Source organism: Phyllostomus discolor, chromosome 1, assembly GCF_004126475.2.
Source record: "Phyllostomus discolor isolate MPI-MPIP mPhyDis1 chromosome 1, mPhyDis1.pri.v3, whole genome shotgun sequence".
Classification (NCBI taxonomy): domain Eukaryota; kingdom Metazoa; phylum Chordata; class Mammalia; order Chiroptera; family Phyllostomidae; genus Phyllostomus; species Phyllostomus discolor.
The window spans coordinates 14,661,682-14,686,488 of record NC_040903.2 but is presented as its reverse complement, the minus strand read 5'-3'; the positions used below and the strand labels follow the sequence as shown (position 1 = coordinate 14,686,488).

At 49.3% G+C, this 24,807-nt stretch overlaps 1 long non-coding RNA gene across 1 annotated transcript; it reads right to left on the bottom strand.

Moving 5' to 3' along the window:
* Positions 1–4,072: 4,072 nt before the first annotated feature.
* On the bottom strand, positions 4,073–22,173 carry LOC118499170. Its single transcript, XR_004901694.1, has 3 exons — positions 22,163–22,173; positions 20,590–20,595; positions 4,073–4,098 (listed from the first exon to the last, which is right to left on the bottom strand). It is a non-coding gene; the product is annotated as an uncharacterized LOC118499170 (long non-coding RNA).
* Positions 22,174–24,807: the final 2,634 nt, after the last annotated feature.

Here is a 24,807-nt window from a genome sequence, read left to right as displayed (position 1 = left end):
CCTCTGGAGACCCTTGCCTGCCCCCCACCTCCGGGTAAGTTTGCTCCAGGGGTCCTCGTAGCACCCCCACCTACCCTCATCAAAGCATTCACCTCACTGCACTGTGTCTTCACTCTCGGTCTCCCCCAGCAGAACGGGGGCAACCTGAGTGCAAGGATGCATCATTTCACCCCCAATGCCTGGCACGTAGTAGGTGAAGAAGAAATAGTTTTTGAAATCAAATGAATGTATGAGGAGGCAACTAACAGTAACTTAGACTGTGGCAGTTTAGATTCCCACCACCCTGACTTCACTCAGCGATGGTTTTTATTAGACAGCATTAGCTGCAAGCTGTGAGTGCCTGCAACTAATTGTGAGTGCCAGGTACAAATGTAAGTCAAGATCAGCTATAGCCAACTTTCTTAGAACGTGCCACCTGTGACCCTTCCACCGAACTTCACACTGTTTGGCTCTGGCTGCTTGATTCCAGGGGAAAAGACTCTTTCCACGTGCAAACTCTGGGCTCCCGGTGCCTAGCGGAGCCGCACCATTGGGTCTGCAGCCCGGTGCCAGGGAGAACAGAAACTGGCCTGCCCACCCACGTGGGACATATTCATGGAAAACCGACTCCATGGCCAAGCAGACAAGGAGGGTGTTGTGTCTGTCCAGCAAGGGCAGTTTTGATAAAGAAACCTGAAAACCAACCCTTCTCAGCAGCCTCATCTGACAAAACTGGGTGCCACAAACCAGGCGCAGACGCCCTCACCTCAGGTGCCCCCGTTTCAGGAGGCGCGGCTGCTGGGATCCAGACTCTGACCACCGGACAAAATCCAGGGCACCCACTGACATTCGAATTCCAGATAAACGAGGAATACATGTGTGGTGTACGTGTGCTCCACATGTTGCCTGGGACATGCTTATGCTGCAAAAAAACTGCTCATTGTTTATCTGCTACTCAGATGTAACTGGGCATCATGTATTTTGGTCGCTAAACCCGGCAACTGTGAACAAGGGTGCAGGTGAGATTCTGAAAGAGCATGTGGACCCAGCTGGCACCTTCCGCTGCTGGGCTGCCCAGGGACAATGGGCGGATCCAGGGCCTGGGAGGAGGGACTCGTGCTGTCAGGTGGTTGGCAGCCTTTGCTCAGGGTACAGGACTGCGTTGCGTGGCTGGGGAGAAAGAGGTTCCCAGTCTCAGCTGCACCATGGGGATCGCTGGGGTGGCTCTGAAAACATTTCAAAACACAGGCCCCATCTAGATCAGTTAAATCAGAACGGCTGTGCCGGGATGCAGGCTTGGGTATTTTTTTAAAGATTTGGTAGGAAAGATTTCATTGTGCAGCCAAGGTCAAGAACCACTGGTCTGTGACCCCTTTGCTCCCTCTCAGGCTAGTCCCACACTAATCCTCTCCTCCCCTCGCGCAGCGGTGAGCTGTCATTCAACCAGCAAGTGCTTCAGGAGGCCTGTGTCCCTAGTCATTGTTGTCAGGTATCTGATGCCCGCAGACTTGGAGCTGTACGTCCCAGCTCCATCACTGATTTGCTACAGGGCCTTGAGCAAGGGTGGTTTTCCAGCTCTGAGCCTCAGCCTCCCTTTTGTAAAATACAGCTGCTGGAGTGGGGCCCAGGGTGCCCGGCTGCCTGCTCTGCGGGGCAGCGTAAGGACAAAGGTTAGGCAAAACGCGATGAGCTCCTAGTCACTGTAGGAAAGTCAGTCACCATCAAGCCGACAGCCCACTGGGCCCAGGAGCGGATCTCAGAGTTGGCACTCAGAAGATCTGAATCGGAATCAGAAACTGCACTGCAGCAGGTCCCGGGGTAAAAGAAGCCTTCAGGATACTCGTTTGTATTAACTTGGCCTTGAGTGGGGAGGGGTTTCCAGCTGCTGCCAGTGCTGGGGGGCGGGGGGGGGGGGCAGGGAAGGCATGCATGTGCACGCACACACACACACACACACACACACACACCTTGAGTAGCCAGGGTTCGGAACAGTGATCCTCGGCTCTGGCTTTCCCCTAGGATCACACGAGGAGGCATAGCTGACCCCGCTCCGAGCCAATTGAATCAGAATCTGGACTCAGAACATAAGCATTTAAAAAAAAACAACTTCCGAGCTGCAGTCCAACGCACCTGTTTTCCAGAGCCGGGGAAATTCAGGCTCCAATCCGGGAAGGTAACTAGCTTCTTCCAACTGCCAGGTTGCTTTATAGCAGCTCTACACCCGCCTTCCTTTCCATCGCCAAGTCCTAACCCAGATCACATCCAAGTCGCCCTGGGCTTAAGTGAGCACCTGGCTGGCCCCTGACTCCCTTTTCAATCCCGTCTGCATGCGGCATAAAGTTCCATCATCCTAAGTGCCATCCTTCACTGAATGAGAAACTTCCAGTGCCTTCCAAGCAGTGTGCCCTGGGAAATGCTTATAACTTGCCCCCAGCCCTCTCACACACACAAAAAGCCCTGATTTGTAGCATCTGCCAGGAACTGTGCTTATTGCACAGGAAACACGTGCTCACGGTAGCTCTCACGATGACACTGTTCCAAGTCCTATTCTGCAGGTTTCTTCTCCACCCCGAAGTCCCTCCCAGGATGCTTAATGGTCCGGTTCCTGAGGTTCACACTGCGGCCGGCAGCCAGCCAGGCGGGTCCCTGGACTGGGAAACAGGCTACACCTTCCCAACCTTCTAATCCCGAGTATCCTCCTGAGCCTGCGCTTTCCAGGACTGTGGAAGCGCAAGAACAGTGGTGACTCGTCCACTGGGACTTCTAATTAGTGTGCGGAGGAGGAGCGAGAGTCCTTTGTGATCCACAGAGGGAAGGCCGCTCTCCCTGAGATGTCATCCCAGTGATGAGAGTTTGCCCGTCTGTAAAATGGGCTTGGCTGAGGGGCTTGTTTACAGAGCTCCTGAGACGGAAAGGCTTCTGATGGGCAGCGCCAGCCCTGTAGTCACTGGGGTTCGGGTTGGGTGGGGGTGGGGCTTTCTGGAGGGGGGCTTCTCCTTCCCTCCCTCTGCTGGAATCTGATACAGCACAGGAATAGGGGTAGCAAGAGCGGGGAAGTGGAGTTAGGACCATGTGTAAGAAGAGTGTGTGTGAGAGTGCATTATGTGGGGGTGAGCAGAGTACACAAGTGTCTGTGTGTCTGAGAGTGTGTATGATTGCGTGTACTTGTGCGGAGGTGTGTCGATGCAAAGGTGAATGTATGAGTGTGTGTGAGTGCAGAGGTAAGTGTGTGCCCATCAGGCGAGTGTCTGTGTGTGTTCACTTCCAAGGGTGCATAGGTAAGACCCCAGCCTTGAGGTCAGGGAAGTCCCAAATTCCAAGAGCTCCTTAAGTCCAATTAACTATCACTCAGGTGATAAGGCTGTTTAGCTTTTCAACCAACGCCGGCCGGCCGGGTGCAGCCCCCCTGAGTTCCGGGTCCCTCTGCCAGGGGAGGGGAAGCGGGGGAGGCCAGACTGCAGCCCACAGCACCCGCTTTTTACCAGAATTGCTCCCTGGGTTTTTGTTAGCTTCCCTTACAAGACTGGATGTGAAGGGAAGGGTCAGTGGCTTACATGCCATCAGGAGCACAGCGTCGGGGCGGTGGGGTGGGGCACGGGTAGTTAGTCTAAAGGGCCCTTCCCAGTGTCGGAACAACCCGCTGGTAAGGAACTCGGACTTCAGGGACAGGTGACCGGGGTCCTAGCCGTGCAGTCTCGGGCAAGCGGCTGCACATCTCTGCACTGCTCCCTACAGTGAAGCACGGGAAATAAAAACAGCTGCCGCATAGGCTTGCTGTGACGATGGGTTGGGTTTGTGCAGGTCGAGCACTGGGGGCCGTGCCGGGCACAGGGTGAGGACTCGCAGCGTCTGCCCTCGTTACAGGAGCCACCATCTCCCCTTGTCCAACTTGCCAGGTGCAGTGCCCAGTACTTCTACATACATTTCTTTACGGCATCTTCTCAATGAACCCCTAAACTCAAAATGCAAGTTGACCCATTTTACAGATCAGCACACTAAGGCTTAGGAGAAGCAGAGATGCAGCCCCATCTCTGTGCCCAGTGCTTCCTGCTTTAGCTCCCTAGACCAGAGGGCGGGGCTGTTGCTCAGGCTCACGTGGTCCCCCAAGGCCAGGCCCTTCTGCACACTCCATCCATCCAGGCAAGTGGCCAGCTCCAGGGATGAGCTCCTCTAACCCCCCATGCCCCCAGAGCACACAAACATCAGGCACAAGTGAGCTGGGCTGCATCTGCCCGCCTAGGTTTTGTTCTGGCCTCTAAGTCTTCTCCTGTACAGAGTTTTCCTCTCTCTCCCCCTCCCCCTTGTCAGGCCCAACCCCTCTGCCCCTCCTACCTCACCAGAACTGTCCCTTGCTCATCTGTAAGATGCTGATCTTCTATTTCTCTAAGATCCTTTCTTGCCAAATATTGAAGAAGTTGAGTAGCTGTCCCCGTATCTAAATGCGGCAACCTCCACTCCACACACATTTTCATGAAGGGATTACAGATGGGGTGGGTTGGGGGGAGCCCCGGATGGGTGCGAGGCAGGTGTGTTGGTGGGGGGAAGGGGGGGGGTGACCGAAGTCTGGGCAAGAACAGATGAGACTTCCTGGGACCAGACTGTGGCTGTCTTCCCCACAAGGGGCTAGCATGGCCCTGGCAGAAAGAGGAACTTGATAGAGGGCCAGAGGAAAGGTGATCCTAAAGAACATGTGAGCAATATAAACATCTGAGAGGAATTGGTTGGGAGGTGGTTTGCAAAAAGAATCCAAAGATGGTCTCCATTTGGTAAATGGTGTCCAGTCCCGACTACAAGAGGAAGGTGGACGGTAACTCAAGGGATACAGGTAACAGCCAGGGGGTTTCCTGGGGAAGGAAGGGAGGGAGGGAGGGAGGGAGGAACAGAAGAAAGGGAAGAAAGGGAGTTGGTTTCAAGTTAAAAATAAATCCTCAGTTGTTTTTAACAACAAATAAAAGTGTTTAGATCTACCAGAGCTTTCTTTCACTAGACACTATTTTGTTCCACTTAAGCGTATGTTTAGAGGTCATTAACTACACTGGAGATGGGCAAAAGGAGCAAAAAAAAAAAACGCCTTAAAATTTCATCTACTTGGTTATCCACAAAAGACTGCTGAATTCCAAACTGACATACTGACGGTGTAGGTTAATGGAAAGGCAAAAATGTTTAAGGACGGTGTAAACCAAGGGAAATTTTATCTTAGGGCTAAAAGAACTCACACACACATACTCAAACCCCCTGGGTTGTCAGAACCAAAAATATAAGCATGATAAGAAAGATGTTACCAGTGGATCCTGGAATCACTTATGCCCCCAGTAACACTTGTCTGTCCACAAAACAGCCCCAGAGCACAAGGCGGAGATGCTGACTGAGCACTGGATTTGCAGATAGCACCAGCAAGGAACTGCTCTGCCTTATGCTGCCTTAGTTGACCTTGTACAAGTGCCTTAGCCTCTCTAAGGCTCAGTATTCTGAGCTGCAAAATAGGGTTCACAGAGTGGTAAGGAACAAAAGACATTTGGAGTTTTATTGAGCAGCTATTACGTGCCAAGCTCTGTCTAGCCAATGGGGATGCAGAATGAACAGATGTCTGCTTGCATGAGTGGTAAGATGAACAATAAATGTGTAAATGAATAAAGGCAGAGTGTATTATAGGTGATGAAAGGGGGCCAGAGAGGAGTGGGAGACAGGCTGCTATTTTTTTAGGGTGTCAGGAAAGGTTCATGACAAGGAGACATGAGGCGTGCGGCATGCATGTATCTGGAGGAAGAGGGTTCCTGGCAGAGGGCCTCTGCTCTGCTGTGTGCCAACAGGTGGCCAGTGTGGCTAGAGCGGCGGGAGCCAGGTGGGATAAAGAAAGACATCGATTGGACAGGTGTTCAAGTGAGAAGAGGCAAGAAAGCAGACCTGGATTTTACCCTGAGGGAGATGGGAAGCCAATGAGAGGAGATGACTGGCTTGTATTTAGAAAGAATCGCTTTGCTGCAAGGAGAAGGGGTGGGAGAGAGACCAGTTGAAAGCGGGCGAGAGATGAGGTCTGTTTCAGGTCTTCGGGCTGAGTGCCTGGAAAGACAGAGAATGAGAAAACTGTAGGAGAGGCAGGTTTGCCGAGAGGAAGTAGTTCCGGTGGGCAGGCTGACGTTCGAGAAGTCCCCTGGACAACGAAGTGGTGGTGTTGAGCTGACACGTGGGTATATGTGCCTGGAGCTCAGGGCAGTTTTTAAACCTGTGGGTTTGGATAGGCGCAGCCCGGGACTGAGGATAGATGGAGACTAGAAGAGTTCAAGGACTCCAGGGCTTAACGGTCAAGGAGATGAGGAGAAGTAGTGAAGGAAACTAGGACTGTCTGGTGTGGCAGAAGGGAAATGAGGGTCCCCAAGGAGTCTATGCCAGGGGTTGACAAGCTTTCCCCACAAAGGGCCACACAGTAAGCATTTTCAGCTGTGCGGGCCATCTGGTCTCTGTTGCCACCGCTCAGGACCGCCGCTGCAGCGTGAGAGCTCAGACAATATGCAAATGAATGGCTGTGGCTGGGCTCCAGGTAAAGCTTTAGTTACAAAAACAGGTGGCGGGCTGGTTTGGCTTGCCGACTGCGGTTTATCAAACCCTGGTCGAGGCAAATGGCACCCAGGAGTCACACAGTGTGGACAGAGAACTGAAGACACAGTGTTCCGGAAGCCCCGTGGGCAGAAGTGTTGCAAGGGGAGGGTGACATATTGAGAATCCAATGCTGCAGACAGCTGGAGTCAGAGGCAGAAAGAGAACTGTCCATTGGCTACAGAACCACATCCATCCTGGAGGGGACTGGACGAGCAACAGCATTTTCACTGGGGCAGGGGCAATGGGCTCAGAAGAGGACAGTAGGCCAGTATGCGCATCAACAACTCTCTCCGTTTCAGTTCCAACAAATGGTCATTTCCTATCCCAGATGGACCCACGATACAGAGCTGTAGTTCATGTACAAGTGCAGAGTCCACAGGGCACTCCCATGGTGCTGGGACCACTCCGTGATGGCAGCTGAGCAATTTTGCAGTGTTTCCAGGAACTCGTATGAATATTTATTTGGATTCACAAGAGACACAGAACCTTGGGATCTAGCATTGAGTTAGAAGCCACTAAACCATGGCTCAGATGTGATGGTGTGACCCCCAGGCATCGCTCCGACAGGCTGTTGCACCGCAGACCCAAACGCAGGGGCCCGGCATTCTGCCACACCTCACCCTGCGGCGGGGAAGGCCTGCGGCGGGTATCCGCACCGCGGTGGGACAGGTCCACACCTGGTCAAGTATCGAATCCTGGCCTCCGATCGCAGTGTACACTGTCTATAGGGCCCAGCGAGTCCATTATTAACTGGGATGAATTATTGGCCTGGGGTCCCTCCACTGAAGAAGCCTAAATTTATGTCACACTTTGTTTCCCACAGAGCCAGAACTATTTCCTATAAATTACCTCATTGATCTCCAAAGCCGTGGTGTAAGATTTAAGATTATTATTCTTGTTTCATCTCGACAGCCAGCCTATAAAAGGGCGATCAATAACTCATTCCAGTTTTATGATGTGGGGCTGAGGACTGCGTCAGGGGGCTCGCACTGCGGCCTTGGCCTCTGAGAGGATCCCGGCAGCGGGGCGAGGAGTACAAGTTTGGTCTGACGCGCTGTACTGGGCCCACCCACCTTCAGCGCCTGCCTGCACAAGGGACCACCTTTTGCAACGTGTGACCCTGCTTGTGTCTGCATCCCCCTTCACCAGCTGCAGCTCACTGGACCAGGAATGGGTTCCACTCCCAGGACAGCCTGACAGCTGGCAGCTGACCTGTAGCCTATGTCTATGCCTGGCATGACATGCTGAGCTGGGCCAATGCCAGCCTTTCTTGGGAAGCGCCCCCCCATCAGACACAAGGAGCTGGGAGGGGAGTGGGCACCCAGGGAGAGCCCCATCCCATCGGTGGTGCAATCCTAAACGGAAGATCTGTGAATTTCTGGATGCAAGAGGTCCCTGGCGCCATCTTGGGTACAGGTGCCCCACACACCACACACCTTTTCTCGGCGAGCCTGTACCCCATTGCAGCCCCAGCTCTTACCTTTCCGGGAGATTCTGTCCCCGCCATCCATCACTGCGCAGACAGCCCTGAGACCAGCTTTCTTGCTTTTAGGGGGAAACTCCAGAGGGTCCTTGTTCCTTGTAGTTGAACACACACCCTGATGAAGCTGGACCACATTGGCCAAAGCTTGGAAACCTCAAATAAGAAATTATTCAAACACCCCATGGCTGTTAAACTTCTGTCTGCTTCGAAACAAGCACCAGGGGAGGGGGCAGAAGCAGGGCAGCCAGAGGCCCTCTGCCTTTGTCTTTCTCCATGTCCCCCCACCCCTGCCCACTTCTGCACTGCTCTAGGCCATCTCTATTGCATCAGGCCCGGAGACTCACACTGCCCCAGCTCATTATTTGTTTGCGCATTTAAGCAACATTCACTATGAGCACCCACTATGAGCTCACCATCCTGGACACTGGGGCTACAGGAGGGAGTGAGACAGACCCAGGCCCTGCCCTCCAGGGTTCTGGTCTGGGAGGGGAAACGGGCCATTAAACAGGCGAGTGCGTGTGAGGCCTAACAGAGGAAACTGGATGGAGGGAACCACAGAGCCGGCGGAGCAACTTCTTGTTGAGAAAAACATGGGGGGCTTCCTGGAGAAGGTGGTGCCTGAGCTGAGGGTTGAACTTCAGTCCTGAGGATATTGGGGTTACACGAGGAGGAGGCAGGAGGGTACTGGAGGTACAGGAAGCCACACATACAAAGGCCAGGCCAGACCCTTGAGTGAGCAGATGAAGGGCAGACACTAGCCAGGGGCCAGGGCTGCCCCAGGGGGAGGCCGGACGAGACACACTCCCGGTGCCTTCTCACCCACAGAGCCCTGGATTCTAGGTGAAGCCCCAAGTCCAGCCTGGGTCCACCTCGGAGCTCACTAAATTTTCATGCTGGGCCCAGAGAATCTTTCACTCAGAGTAAACCCCACGGAGACCACTCATGGGGCCGGTCGAGCAGCATCCACAGCAGAGAACGGGGCCACCAAGTGTCCCCCAAAGGAGGGACAATGACACAGCCCCTTCAAGGTCTTCCTTCCACCAAGGTACGTCTCCCTCAGGTATCCCTGGCAGTTGGTCCCCCATACATCCCACCAACCCAGGATGGGGAGACACAAGACCTGGACTTCCTATGTCCAGGGATGCGTGTGGTGGAGAGAATTAGCCTTCTGCCCTGCTCAAGGGACAGCCAGCAGCGTCCCCCACCCTCCCAACCTTCTTTCTTGTCATGGTGCTAAGAATGAAACGGGCTGACCTGTGTTGTAAAAGTCTTCAGTTCCTACTGTGGTCAGTGTGTGTGTGCACGCGGCATGGCGGGGGGGGGGGGTAGCCCAGGAGCTACACTAGGCTACAGGCAACAGAATCCGACTCATGCCCTGAAATGAGTGTTTGCCGTGTGCCAGGTAGGTACTATTATTATAATCCTTTTCCACAAGGGGAAAAACTGAGGCCAGAGAGGTAACATAAGTTACCCAAGGTCACCCAGCTAGGAAGTAGGGAAGCTAAGATATGGATTCTGCTACCACAGGTCAAGGGTTAGAGGCCAGGAACTACATCTGTTTAACTTCTTCTGTGGAGCCCTTATCTGCACAGCTGGGGGCCCTGCACACTTACCTTGTAAGTAGGTTGTCATGGTGACTTCATATAAGTTAGCTCTTTACCTCTCCACAGCTTGACGTTTGTCTGGCTGAGGCTCTGAACGAAATTCAACTGCTGAAATTGCAAATGTTTGTTGAATGAAACGCTGAGTAAACGAGAGAGTTCATGTCGGCTTCACTTTCTTTTTCTTTTTTCTTTTATTTATTTATTTATTTATTTATTTATTTATTTATTTATTTTTAGAGAGGGAAGGGAGGGAGAAAGAGAGAGAGAGAGAAACATCAATGTGTGGTTGCTGGGGGGTCATAGCCTGCAACCCAGGCATGTACCCTGACTGGGAATCGAACCTGTGATGCACCGAGCTACACCAACCAGAGCTCTAGGCTTCACTTTCTATCTCTCTCCACCTCTTCTATTGGCTCCTCTCTCAAAGCATCGCATCTGCCAAGGCACATCTTCTGTCAGCAGAGATTCTGGATCCCCACCTTCTGTCCCCTTCTACCATCTGACGTTTCTTCCTCTTCCCACTGCTCCGCAATTCCCAGTCTCCACTGGACTCTGGGTTAAAACTGTGTCTCTGCTAACCACTAGTTCTGTGACTTTGTGGGAAATTTCCTAACCTCTCTGAGTGTCCTCTTTCTGATGTGTTACAAAGGAGTTAATAGCCCTAACCTCGTGTAGCACTGTGGGTCAAGGGAATAACACAGAAACTCACTGGGCAGGGCCTGGCTCGTTGTAGGTGCTCAAAGGGTAAGTTGTGCTCTTCCTTTTCAAGCACAAACCTCTGGACCGTCCCTTTATCGCTCTCTCTATTCAAGGATAATAATTCCTTTTCTCAAAATGTCTGAAAGGCCCAGGATTCTTCGATCTTGCCTTAGAACCAACTGAAGCCACCAAGCGTAGTTGCAAAGCCGTGAAACAATTAGCAATAACTGCTATCCAAAAATGATCAGGGAGTGTGAATGTGTGCTCCGGCTCCAAGCTACAGACTAGTGAGGGGGGTTAGAAGCTTGTAGTCCTGTTTGTTTATTTGTTTGTTTGTTTGTTTAATTTTTAAGCCTGCGGTTCTTTGAAGGCGTAAACCAAGGGCTTCCCTGGAAATGCTAGTGGCAGAGAAGCACACCTGGAGGCTACTTCCGCCGGAAGCCGTGCCACCCGGAAGTGGCCAACAGGATTGGGGCCTGAAGAAGCAGAGCCTGGATCCCAGTGATTGACATGTGAGACTGCTGATTTCCCACCTGAGAGAGAAGCTCTCTGAAAAGTTGGAAGTGCGAGGCCCAGGGCAAAATCAGGGTGGGCTTAAAGAATGAAACTCACGAATTCTGTTTTTCGACTTTTGGCTACATGACCAGTTAGAAGAAGATGAGTCTGAGTGCGAAAACCTTCTTACTGGTTGGATGGCGGCAAGATCCTCAGTTCTTTCTGCATTTCTCTGCCAAGAAGATTTTTCAGATCAGCAGTAGAAATATTGAAAAGGAATCTCTCCTCTCTGCTTCTCAGCCCCTTCAGAGAACTTCAGCAAATGTTTTGACTTTCAGCTGATTTGCCAAGAAGCAAATCTTTACTTTGGATTTCCCCAATGCCAAATATTTGAATCCAACCTGAAGAGAAATTGAGGTGTTTGGGAAGTTAAGAGAAAACTTAAGATGTTAAGATGGTTCCGTTCAATTTCTCTTGAGGGTCAACTCTTTGAATTATAAAGCAAATACATCTGTATTTTGTAATATACTATTCTTATGTAATCTCTCCAGGCTTCCAACCTGTAAGAAGAAAGATTGGAGATAAGTTAAATAATCTCTATGTGCTATAACTTCATAGTACAAAATTTGACTAGGGAGAAATGAGGGTGTTACTTTCAGTGTAAACATTCCAAACTTTCGTAACAGGAGGCGAGTTGGCCTCCAAGACCATGTTCTGACTGGGAAGTGCTGATATGGCTCAACACGCATCCTGCAATTCTTCTTTGGAGACCGCTTTCAAAGCCAATTTACCAGACACTCGAAAAAATCCACTTTTGACCCCAAACAGCATTACGTGACTTGTCTACTCCACATTAGTCTCCAGATTTGACCGCAAATGGTTTACATCTATTTCCAAAAAAAATCAAATCCACCTTCAAAAGATTAAGATTTGTCATCCCCGAAGACATACTGAAATTGAAAATGCAACGCAGGCTCGGAAGATAATTCTCAAGAAAGAGTTCCTAAAATGAGGACAATGGAAGCATTGTTTGAAAGCGAAGTTTTCTGAGGTGGGGACTTTCAACCACAAAATGCCAGACCCAGAAGAGGGCATGAACGCAAAGCTGGGACTAGGGTCCTGGGACCTTCAAGACAGCATCTCCTCGGAGTTGGTGTCCCAGGTGCCTCACTCTCCACACCCTAGGCCCAGCCCTGCCTCCAGAGTTTTAGATATACATTTAAGCTGCTTCCCCTCTCCTCCTCCTCACCCCTCCCACCAAACCCTGTGGCTTTGTAAAAAGTATTAATCATAGCCCTGGTTGGCATAGCTCAGTGGATTGAGTGTGGGCCGTGAACCAAAGCATTGCAGGTTCGATTCCCAGTCAGGGCACATGCCTGGGTTGCAGGCCACGAGCCCCAGCAACCGCACACTGATGTTTCTCTCTCTCTCTTTCTCCCTCCCTTCCCTCTCTAAAAATAAAATAAATAAAATCTTTCAAAAAAACGTATTAATCATGTTACTTTATACTCACATCTTGGGAATGGGTTTCCAAACGAGATAATAGAGATGGAAAGAGAAAGCCCCTGTGCAGGCTTCTGTTGGGTTTAGCGCCTCCCATATAGCCCGGTAGGTGCTCAATAACGCTGATAAATGGACTGGACTCAAGATGCAGAACTCAGAAATACATTTTAACTAAGAAACATACTATCCCTGTTTTCATCGCCAGTGTTACCCACTGGGCCCACCTTTCTGCATTGCAGGTAGTGTGAAGAATTATAAATGCAATGCTATTAAACCACCAGAATTGGGTGCTTTGCGGATTTCTTTTTAAACTTAAACAGTTGCTAGTATCGATCCGTCTGAATACCGACCGGCCTGCGATCGAGCGCTGTAAAGTATTCTGCTCCATAGATTATCATTAAAATCCAATCCCCGCCAAGTCGCAGGAAGAAGAAATGAGAAAATGTGCTCTGCCAGATGCTGATGGAAGTCAGATGAAGGAAGAGTTTGGGGCGAATATTAGAAAGAGCTGAACTGATGAAAAGCAAAATTGCCAACTTGGTGCCTCAGGGGATTGGTGACTTCACAAGCATTTTGAGCAGAGATGAGAGGACCCCTTGGTGGGGGGACGGCAGAGAGGGGGCTTCTTGCAATGAGCTCCAGAGCCCCCTGGGGCTTCACAGCGACCAGGTTTTCAGGGTTCTCCGACATAAGCTTGTGGGATGACGATGTTCATAACATAGAGGCTGACACACTCCTTGCATAAGTCTCTATCCTTTGCCTTGTTACCTGCTTCAGTCAACTTTCTTCAAATTAAACTTCTAAGCCTCCTAGCAGCAGAGTCCTCCTGATTCCCCAGGGGAGGTAAGGACCTCATGCCCATTCCCACCTAATCCAGACGGTCTCTGCCTTCGCACCAGGATTTCCGAGCAGCCATAGGCCTGGAGAGGGCAAGGAACCAGCATCTCGGTTTGTCTCCACAAACAGCCTGTAAAGCAAAACTTCGGATCTCTGTTTTACAAGCGAGGACGCTGGGGTTCTTGGAGACTGGGGTGGTTGCTCAAGGTCTCATAGCTTGCAAAGGTCGGAGCCGCCATCCCCATCCAGGTTGGATGGCTCCAAAGCACACATTCCCTCCGTGATATCCAGGAACATGCCACGTGTATGTGTAAACACTGCACTGAGCATCCGTCCGCACACACGTTGTCGCTTCACTTTCCACGGCTACACCACCAGCCTTCACGATACAATTCTGCAAAAACAACTGAGGCTTTGCAGGTGGTGGTCTCCCTGTGCTCAGCATGGGTGTGGGAGCTGACCCATAGAAAACTCCCATCACCCCCAAAGTAGTACTATTACGATTTCCCTTTACTAAATAAAGAAACTGAGGGGTAGAGTGTAAGTGTCTTATATGAGTCACACAGCTACCACGTCGTCAAACCTAGGGCTTAAAACCTGGACCTTCTGTCATCAGTCAACACCCCCAGCCTCCACCACTAAGCCATGCTGCCTGTAACCTGCTTGAAGGTAAAGAGTCACTCAGCAGTTCTCTAAATCATCCATAGCTGTTAACATAGTTCTATGTTCACCATCGCACATTAATAAGTATCGTATTAATTGGTAAATATGAGAGGGGTCATGGGAGAGGAAGAAATGGCTAGTGACTAAGTGAGTGGTTAACTAGCATGGCCCAGTGGGTGGTCAGAGATCGGAGGTGTCGCAAAGCTGTCCAAACCCAATGCAGGGGCAACTGACCCCCTTTGTGAGTAGCTGTGGTCGTCCAAGGGCAGTGCAGCCTTGTCCTTCCAGAAACCTAGACGCAGGAGCCGGAAAGAGGAAACGTGCCTCAGCCACCCCAGCAGATCTGCAGAACTGGCCGTGCCTGTTTGCTGTGATGCCTTGGAAGGAGGAAATCGGTGTCCTCACCTCTTGGAGCTGTAGTTCAGTAAACATTCCCCGGGAGTTAACCCGTGCCAGTCACCGGGGACAAGCAGCAGCCTTGCCCCCTGGAGCTGGCGTTCTAGTGGAGAGGCTCAGGGGAGAAATGAGTGATATGTAACGTTAGATGGGGCTAAATGCTGTGAGGGAAAATAAAGCCTGAGTGAAAGTGATGGGTGGGCTGTGGGGGGATTGGGGGGTGTACTGAGATGGGGAAGTCAGAGAAGGCTTCTCTGACAAGGAGAGCTTTGAGCGGAACTTGAATGGGGTGAGGGGGCAGGCAGTGCTTGTGGGGAACGAGTATCCCGGCAGCCGTGCAAAGGCCCTGGGGTTTGTTCAAGCAACAGCAAGGAGGCCCATGAATCTCCAGCGTGAACACTACTTTCTGCTCCAATCACATCAGAGTTGGAAGGGATTTGAAAGTCCCTATGTGGCTTTCCAAACTTCATCAGAGCAGATCTACTCATTTTTCCCCCTTTTGGGGGAAAAATGTACATAAGAACAGCTTCTATGTATATAATATTGTATAGTCTTAAAGTGCTTCTAGAGACACATAAAACAAACTGAGGGCAAGGTCAAGTGGCTTGCCCGAGGTCACACAGGTATGTGGCAGATCCAAGTCCAGTACTCTGACCCCTACTAGCTTCCCACCTCAGAGCCAGGGCTCCTCACAGGAACCACCCTCCGTCCGGCCTGGAGCTGGCCAGAGCGCTCCAGAGCCACCATAAAGGCAGGTGCCAAAGACGGCCGAAAAGGGTGCCAGCGGGGACTTCCCAGAAGAGGAGGTGTTGAGAGCAGCCAGAACATGTCCTGGACCAAGAGGGATGTGGAGTCTTTGCTCAGCTTCCTACCAATGGAAATGCTAGGACCCAGAGAGGTAGACGACCCGCCCAAGTTCTTCCCAGAACGTCCAGTTCCTCTGTTCATCTTCCCCAGAATACACACACACACACACACACACACACACACACGGAAGTTTATCGCTATAAACATCCATGTACAAGTTTCTATGTGGATGTAAATTTTCAACTCATTTAAATAAACACTAAGGAGTGTAATATATATAGATATAGATACGGATATATCTATGTATAGATAGATATGTATATCTCACTTGAAAAGGCATGAAGCAAAGCAATTAAGAATTTTTTTTAGATTATATTTTGATTTCTTTTCAGAGAGAGGGGAAGGGAGGGAGAAAGAGAGGAAGAGAAACGTCAATTTCTTGCCTCTCACACGCCCCCAACTGGGGACCTGGCCCACAACCCAGGCATGTGCCCTGACTGGGAATCAAACCAGTGACCCTTCGGTTCACAGGCCGGCACTCAGTCCACTGAGCCACACCAGCCAGGGCACGATTAAGAATTTAAGAAATTGGTTCTGGAGTCAGGCAGTCTGCCCTTGATCTGAAACCTCCCTACTTTCTCTCTGCATGGCTTAAGTAGAAATAGATTCTAAGGCTCAGATTTTTCCATTATTTTTATTTTTTCTTGATTATGCTACTACAGTTGTCCCATTTCCCCCCTTCATTCCCCTCCACCCTGCACACCCTCTCCCACCCACATCCCCCCTTTTAGCTCATGTCCATGTGTCATAAGTTTTTTAGCTTCTACATTTCCCATACTAGTCTTGCCCTCCCCCTGTCCATTTTGTACCTACTGTCTATGCTGCTTATTCTTTGTACCTTTTCCCCCTCTCTCCACCTCCCACTCCCCTGTTGCTAACCCTCCATTTCTGTGGTTCTGTTTCTGTTCTAGTTGATTGCTTAGTTTGTTTTTGTTTTTGCTTTAGGTGTGGTTGTTAATAATTGTGAGTTTAGGCTCAGATTTTTTTAAAAGACTGTTTTGTTTAGAGCAGTCTTGGCTTACAACCAAATTGAGAGGAAGGTACAGAAATGTCCCATATACCCCTGCCTGTGCATGCACAGCCTTTCCCAATGTCAGCATCACTCACCAGAGGTCCATTTGTTACCAAGGATGAAATTACATCAACATATCATAGTCACCCAACGTCCGTAGGTTACACGAGAGTCCATTCTACAGCTTCGAACAAATGTACAATGACACGTACCCATGATCCCAGCACCGGAACGTTTCAGTACTCTACGAAGCCTCTGTGTGCGCGGGCTAGTCGTCTCTCTCCCCCGGCCTCGCCCTGGCACCCGCTGATCTTCTTGTTTTCATAGCTGTGCCTTTTCCACGATGTCATAAGGCTGGAAGCACGCAGTGTGCAGCCTTTTCAGTCTGGCTTCCTTCACTTGGTGATATGCACTTGAGCTTCCTCCATATCCTTTCGTGGCTCGATGGCTCTTTTTTTTCCAAAAGCGATAAATAATACTCCATTGTCTGAATGTGCCACAGCTTATTCACCCGTTCTCCCATTGAAGGGTGTGTTGGTAGCTTCCAACTTTTGGTGATTATAAACAGAATAAAGCTGCTATACACATTTACGTGCAAGTTTCTACATGGATGGACGTTTTCACCTCGTTTGAATAAGCACGAAGGAGTGCAACGGCTGGATCACGTGGTACGAGGAGGTTTAGTTTTGTAAGAAGCTGCCGGACTGTCCTCCACAGTGGCTGGCCTTCCTCCATTCTCAGCCGCAGTGAGAGGGCCCTGCTGCTCCCCCTCTACCCCCGGCGTTTGGCGCTGTCAGCGTCCACCACTCTGGTGGGTGGAGACTCGGTGTTCACAGCTGTAACGTGGCGCTAACGGGAGAGCCTATGGGAGAGGGTCGCCGTGAGCGTTGACAAGGCTGGGTACGTAGCATGCTTCCTGTGGCGCCTGGCACAGAGTATCAACTTAATAAACACAGCTGTGCTGTGATGTTATGATTACTGTTATTAATATTAAATAACTACTATCCGCCCAAATTTTACATGCATTACTTCTATTCACTACAAGAGCCATGGAAGACAAATGTCTCTATCCCCAAATACAGGGATAAACGGGACCCATTGAGAAACTTACCCAGGATACTGGCAGTGCTCGGGAAACTCTTACGGTGGCCAGAGGATCCCATGTCCCCTCCCGCAGTGACTTTCTCTTCTCTAGAGGAGCTTCGTGGGGTAGCAGCCGGTGACTGTTGCTGCCTCTTGCTCTCAGGCAAGTTGCGCTGTGGTCTCGGTGTGCCCGTAGGAGGGAGAGGCCACCCCTGCTGTGAAAGAAAAGAGCACATTCCAGTTAGGACTTCCTCTTTGTTTAGAAACCACTCTTCCTTGATTTGTGTGTCTCTGTTAGAGACTAAGAAACCCCTGCTCCTTGACGTCCTGGTGAGATCAGATTGTGACCCGAGGGCCCCACAGCCCACAGCTTCTGCCCCAGATTGGCAGTGAAGGAGGTCGGAACCCCTGCCCTGTGGGACTCTGTCACTGTCCCAGACATTAAGGAGCAACAGCAGGTGGAAGGTCAGAGCGGAGCGGGCAAAGGTGCTCTTCATGTAGGAAAAGAAATAAAAGGCCAGGGATACCTCTCTCTGTCTTGGGGCCATCTTCTTGAGATAAAAGACGAGAAAGAAGGGTCTACCCTCAAGGGGGAGAGTCCCCGCTGACGGAGCCTGGATGCCCAGGCACAGGGCTGTGAACAGGCGAAGCCAGGACACCCGGTCAGCTTTCCCGGGCCCCTTGGCAGCCCCCTCACCGCCACGTAATCTGGAGGTTCTGGACTCCCCGCCAAAAGGGAGCCAAGGTCAAATGACAAGCTTAAGGCTACCTCTTAGATATTATTTTTCGTTATGGTAAAATCCATATGACATAACACTTACAATCTTAGCCATTTTTAACTGTGGAGTCCCGTGGCCTTAAGGAAGTACTCTGTTGGGCAGCCATTGCACCATTGGTATCTAGACCTATCTTCGTCTTGCAGAACCGAAACTCCGTGCCCACCATCCCACCACTCCCCCTGCTCCCCCTCCTTCAGCCCCTGGCAGCCACCATTCCATGCCCTGTATCTATGAACTTGACCCCTTAGGAACCTTATATAAACGTCTTCCTATGGTCTCTGACCCTTTGTGACCAACTCATTTCACTAAACACAATGTCCTTGTCAAGGTTCCTGCCTGTGTGACAGCACGTGGCAGCGTTTTCTTCCTTTTTAAGGCTGAAGAACAGTCCACATGTACATATATCTACATAAACACTACTTGGGATATGTGTGTATACACGTACATCCCAATTGTTTAAATCCCTTTATCTGCCGATGGACATCTGTGTCTCTTCCATCCTTCGCTGTTGTGAACAGTGCTGCTAGGGGCACGGGTCCTTGTTTCCGGTGGACGTGCTGCCGAAGCAAGCACAGGTCCTTCTTTTCAATTCTTTCTGATACACGTCCAGAGGTGGAATTGCTGGATCGCACGGGAATGCTAATTTTCGTGTTTTGAGGACCCGACATACTGTTTTCCACAGCAGCTGAAATTTTGCATTCCCACCAGCAGTAGCCTGAGGTTCCATGTTTCCATATGGAACCAAGCCAATGCTTGTTAGTTTCTGGGTGTTTTTTTTTTTAAGATTTTATTTATTTATTTTTAGAGAGGGAAGGGAAGGAGAAAGAGAAAAAATGAGAGAGAGAGAGAGAGAGAGAGAGAGAAACATCAATGTGGGGTTGCTGGGGGTCATGGCCTGCAATCCAGGCATGTGCCCTGACTGGGAATCGAACCTTCGATGCTTGGGTTCGCAGCCCATGCTCAATCCACGGAGCTATGACAGCCAGGGCTGGTTTTGTTTTTTGTTTTTTGTTTTTTTTTAAGTAGCCATCCTCATGGGTGTGAGGTGGTACTTTTTAAAAAGTACTAAAGTACTTTTTACATTTTTTTAAAGACTTTATTTTTTAAGATCAGTTTTAGGTTCATAGCTAAATCAAGAGGAAGGTACACAGGTGGACAGGGGCGCGGGGCGGGGGGGTCCTGTTCAAGAATCAAGGGGACTAAAGAGATACGAGAACAAAATGCAATGCCTGGTTCTTCACTGGATCCTGGATTCAAATGTTTTTTAAAAACCTGAACGCTGTTGGAAAGGACACTGCCGGAACAACTGAAGAGACAGCATCGTGGACTGGGTGCCTGGTAACCGTCTTCTGCCAGTGTAACTCCGCCGAGTGCGACGGCTGTGTGGCGGCCACCAAGGGCGAGCCCGCCCCTGTTGTCCGTGGATGCTCACCAAAGTGTTAGGGGGCTGGTGTCATGCTGTCTGCAGGTGACTCTAAATGGTGCAGCAAAAGTAAACAAACACAGCAACAAACAAGGGTAGACACCTCACGGACAGAGAGAGCCCAAATGGGGCTGCCATGTTAACAGTGGGGAAACAAGGTGAAAGGTACAGGGGTGCTCACAGCCCTATTCACAAATTTATGTGAAGGTTTGAAAGCCAATTTTTTTTTTAAACTGGGAGAGAGAGAACTCTTGAACCAGTCTCCTTTGTGCCTGCTAATCCCTGTTGTTGGTTCTTCTCACCGTGTGACTTTATTACTGCCTTACATCCTTTTTGGAGTAAGAAGTGTGGAGGATAAAAAGGTTTTAAATAGCAGCTTCTTTCCAGGCATTTTTGGTGGAAAGTGTGATTAGAAACAAAACAAAAACCACAGCTGTCTTGTTCTTTAAAACTAAAAATACCTACTCTAAAAAAAAAGACTAAGCTATAGAGACAAAAAGTCTGAGCCGTGGGCACCAGGCCCTGGGGCAGGGCAGGAGACTGCCACCCCGATGGAACTCTGGGGGGTGAAAACGAAAACATTGTATACCGTGGTGACGGTGGCACAACTGTAGGCATTTATCAAAACCCTGGAACTGTACACCTGAAAACTATGGATGTTAAGCCTTGGCTGGAGTAGCTCAGTGGATTGAGCGCAACTGCGAACCAAATTGTTGCAGGTTCGATTCCCAGTCAGGGCACATGCCTGGGTTGCAGGCCACCGCCCCCAGCAACCGCACATTGATGTTTCTCTCTCTCTCTCTCTTTCTCCCTCCCTTCCCTCTCTAAAAATAAATAAATAAAATCTTAAAAAAAAAAAACTATGGATGTTACTGTGTACAGAGTATACCTCAATCAGCCTGCCAAAAAAAAAAAAAAAAAGAACAAACAACAACATAAAAAAAGCCACCTTTTTAGCATCATACTTCTCCTACTTCTACTGGCTTGAAGGGGATTCTTCTGGCTCAGGAGTTAGCCTACTCGCCCCAACCAGGGAAGAAAGGAGTGCAATGGAGAAAGGAAGACAGGGTAAAGCAAAAGAAAACATTTAAGGAGCAAGATCAGAGGTGCAGACCCTATGAGGACAGCTCCTTTTCTGCAGGGTGGCCCTTGTGGAATGCTCCCCAGACTCCGGGCTTGGAGGTGATGGAAGCACCCACCCCCTTCCCATCTCAGAGCAGGACATGGTGCCTGTGAGCCAGCAGGGCCAGTGCCCGGTGGGGCAGGGGGACTGTAAGGTTTCCTCAGAGATACTTTTGCTGCAAACTTCTGTTCTACCAGCATCCCTTTGGGCAGCTCTCCCCCTCCCACCTGCACTCCATCCAGCTCCCACCATGGGTCATGGTTTTGAGTGGGATGTAAAAACAAGGCTCCCTTGTCAGCAAGCCATTAGGGACGTGGACGAAGAAAAGGGTTCTATGAAAAAAGAACCTCATGGGGTGATTGGATCATGAATTCCTAACCGGGCAGGTCATGGTGGATGGCTATACCCCAGGCATCAAACTTTGTAGTAAAAGCTTACCTTTGCCTTAAGAAAGCTCTGTCCATTGTTTCTGTGCATCTAGATTAACACACTTTTGAAATGCCTCTTTTCAAACCACTCTCAAGAGAGCCCATAATCTCAACTCTCCTGTAATTCAATCCCAGCCTTACTTTCTCCCACTGCCATGTAATCTTTCTTTCCTTCCCTCCCTAATTCCAGATGCATAAAAGAAGCTGCAGAACTGTTATTCTCAGGAGCATTGAAGATCTCGCTCTCCAGTGTATGGCGTCAGCTGGGCTCAAATAAACTCTGACAAAAATTTTCTATGGGCTGGTCATTCTTACTTTATGTTCATGGTTTCACTGGATGTGGAAAGTAGCTTCTCGCCTTTATTCTCATATGTGTTCAATAAACATTTTCCAAGCATCTACCAGGCACCATGTTGTACAGTCAGCACTGGAGATTAATGAGCAGAATCCCGATCATAATAGAGTAACATTCAGCAGAATCACATTTAGAACTAGGGGACTTTGGAGAGCCCACTGTTTGATACCTTCATTTCATAAGTGTTATGGACTGAATACTTGTGCCCCCCACCCCCAAGCTCATATTGTAAAGTCCTAACCCCCAATGTGATGCTATCTGGAGGTGGGGCCTTTGGTGGCTAATTAGGTCATGAAGGTGGAGCCATCATGAATAGAATTAGTCATATAAGCTTGTCCTCTTATGAACAGTATCAGTCCCATGAATAGGTCTTTAAGTCCCTTATAAGAAGAGACAGAGAGAGACTTCTGGCTAAGATGGAGGCATAAATAGATACAGTTTGCCTCCTCACACAACCAAAAGAAGGACAACAACAAATGTAAAAACAAAAAACAACCAAAACTGCCAGAAAATTGAACTGTATGTATTCATCCAGACAGGTAGGATGGGTAGAGATAGACAGCAGGGGTGGAGAGGACAGCAGCAAGGCGGTGGCTAGTGGAGCAGGTGGTCCCACATTTGCAGGCAGTTAAACCAGGAGGAACAACTGGGAAGTGAGACAGGCTGCACAACCCAGGGTTCCAGTGCAGGGATATAAAGCCTCAAAACCTCTGACTAAAAAAAACCTGTGGGTGTTGCAGCGGTGGAGGAAACTCCCAGCCTCACAGGGGAGTTCATTGGAGAGACCCACAGGGTCCTAGAACGTACACAAACCCACCCACCCAGGGAAACAGCACCAGAAGGGCCCAGTTTGCTTGAGGGTAGTGGAGGAAGTGACTGAAAGATGGCCCAGAGCTGAGCAAATGGCATTGTTCCCTCTTGGACTCCTCCCCCACATACAGCACCACAACACAGCTACAAGGGTTGTCCCACCCTGGCGAGTACCTAAGGCTCCGCCCCTTACTATGTAACAGGCACGCAGAGACAAAAAGGCCCAAATGAAAGAACAGATCAAAGCTCCAGAAAAACACAACTAAGCGATGAAGAGATAGCCAACCTATCAGATTCAGAGTTCAAAACACTGGTAATCAGGATGCTCACAGAAATGGTTGAGTATGGTCACAAAATAGAGGGAAAAGTGAAGGCTATGAAAAATAAAATAAAGTAAAATATACAGGGAACCAACAGTGACAGGAAAAAAGACCAGGACTCAAATCAATGGGTTGGACCAGAAGGAAGAAGTAAACATTTAACCAGAAAAGAATGAAGAAACGAGAATTCAAAAAAATGAGGAGAGGCTTAGGAAACTCTGGGACAATTTTAAATATTTCAACATCCGAATCATAGGGGTGCCAGAAAGAGAAGAGGAAGAGCAACAAATTGAAAACTTATTTGAAAAAATAATGGAGAACTTCCCCAACCTGGCAAAGGAAATAGACTCCCAGGAAGTCCAGGAAGCTCAGAGAGCCCCAAAGAAGTTGGACCCAAGGAAGCACATACCAAGGCACATCATAATTACATTATGCAAGATTAAAGATAAGGAGAGAATCTTAAAAGTATCCAGAGTAAAGGAGACAGTTATCTACAAAGGAGTTCCCATCAGACTGTCAGCTGATTTCTCAAAAGAGATCTTGCAGGCAAGAAGGGGCTGGAAAGAAGTATTCTAAGTCATGAAAAGCAAGGGCCTACATCCAAGATTACTCTATCCAGCAAAGCTCTCATTTAGAATGGAAGGGCAGACAAAGTGCTTCCCAGATAAGGTCAAGTTAAAGGAGTTCATCAACACCACACTCTTATTATATGAAATGTTAAAGGGACTTATCTAAGAAAAATAAAATGATTAAAATATGAACAGTAAAATGACAACAAAGTCACAACTATCAACAACTGAACCTAAAATGAAAACAAACTAAGCAAATAACTAGAATAGAAACAAAATCACAGAAATGGAGATCACATGGAGGGTTATCAGTAGGAAGGTTGAGGGGGGAGAATGGGGGAAAAGGTATGGGGAATAAGAAGCATAATTGGTAGATACTAAATAGACAGGGAAAGGTTAAGAATGGTATAAGAAATGGAGAAGCCAAAGAACTTATATATATAACCCATGGACATGAACTAAGTTGAGGGAATGCTGGTGGGAGGGTGGGTACAGAGCAGAGGGGAATAAAGGGGAGGAAAAAAGTGGGACAACCGTAATAACATAATAAAATGTACTTGAGAAAAAAAAGAAGAAATGAGAGAGATGATCTGTGTGTCTGTGTGAGGATACAATGAGAAAACAGACGTCTATAAACCAGCAAGAGATTCCTCACCAAGAATGTGAAACATGCTGGCACCCTGACTTTGAACTCCCAGCTTCCAGAACTGTGAGAAATTAGTATCTGTTGTTCAAGGCACCTGGCCTATAGTATTCTGTTGGAGCAGGCTGAACAGACAGACACTGAGGTCCAGAGTGATGCAGGAACTCACCCAAGGTCATGCAGTGGGTTAGCTGGTAAGTTCAGGGCAGAAGCCAGTGGGCTCCTCATGAATTCACAAAACTCCCTTCAAACTCACCTGGGAGGCAGACCCACCTCAAGCTAAGAGCTAGATCTTTAGAGCTGGATACATTCAGATCTGAGCCCAGCCTCACAGTTTGCTGGGTGACAGTAGACCTCAGCTCCTTATCTGTAAAATGGGCATGACCGGCCCTTCATTGCAGGGTACTATTTGAGCCATTGCTGGAGACACAGGGAGTATGGACCAGCCAAGGGGCACCGGTTTTCAGAAAGATTCTGAAAAAGAGTTGGGCGAGGAGGAGTAAAGATCTCCGATGAACTTCACGCACTCACGCACATCTGCTTGGGGCCTGTTAATGATTAATTAATTAAATGTGTTGAGATGAGTCTGCATGAGAAACACGTTCTACATGACATCTTACAACTAATACTTTTCTCTGAAAGGCAGGGGAGAGAGAGCAAGGGTTTCTGACAGCAAAAGAGTTCAGAACACTTGGAAAATGCGTGCAGCAGGGGCTATGCATTATTTAGGGTTATGTCGAAATCTAAATGAACAGAAAGCTCAAGTTCTGACCATGTGACACAGGCAAGGAGGCACTTTGCAGGCCCCAGAGTCACTCCAACTGGGATCTGCTTGTCGGGTTGAGACTTTTCAGGATCTGCTGTAAGAAAGAGATGGGATTGGTTTATTTACGAAACCAACATGTGTATATGTAAACAAGGGCCTCTCCGATAATCAAAACCGGATTATCCTCCAAAAGAGCGAAAACTTCATTTGCAGCCTCCTTCAGACAGTCAGGCACTGCACACCGATGGGGCAGGTTGGCTTCACAAGCCGCTCACACCTTTGGGGCTCGGCACTTGGAGCACACAGGCCATTAACTCTTTGCTGATGCCTTTGCTCAGAGCGGGAGGAGTTGGTGCTGAACTGCAGGATGGCA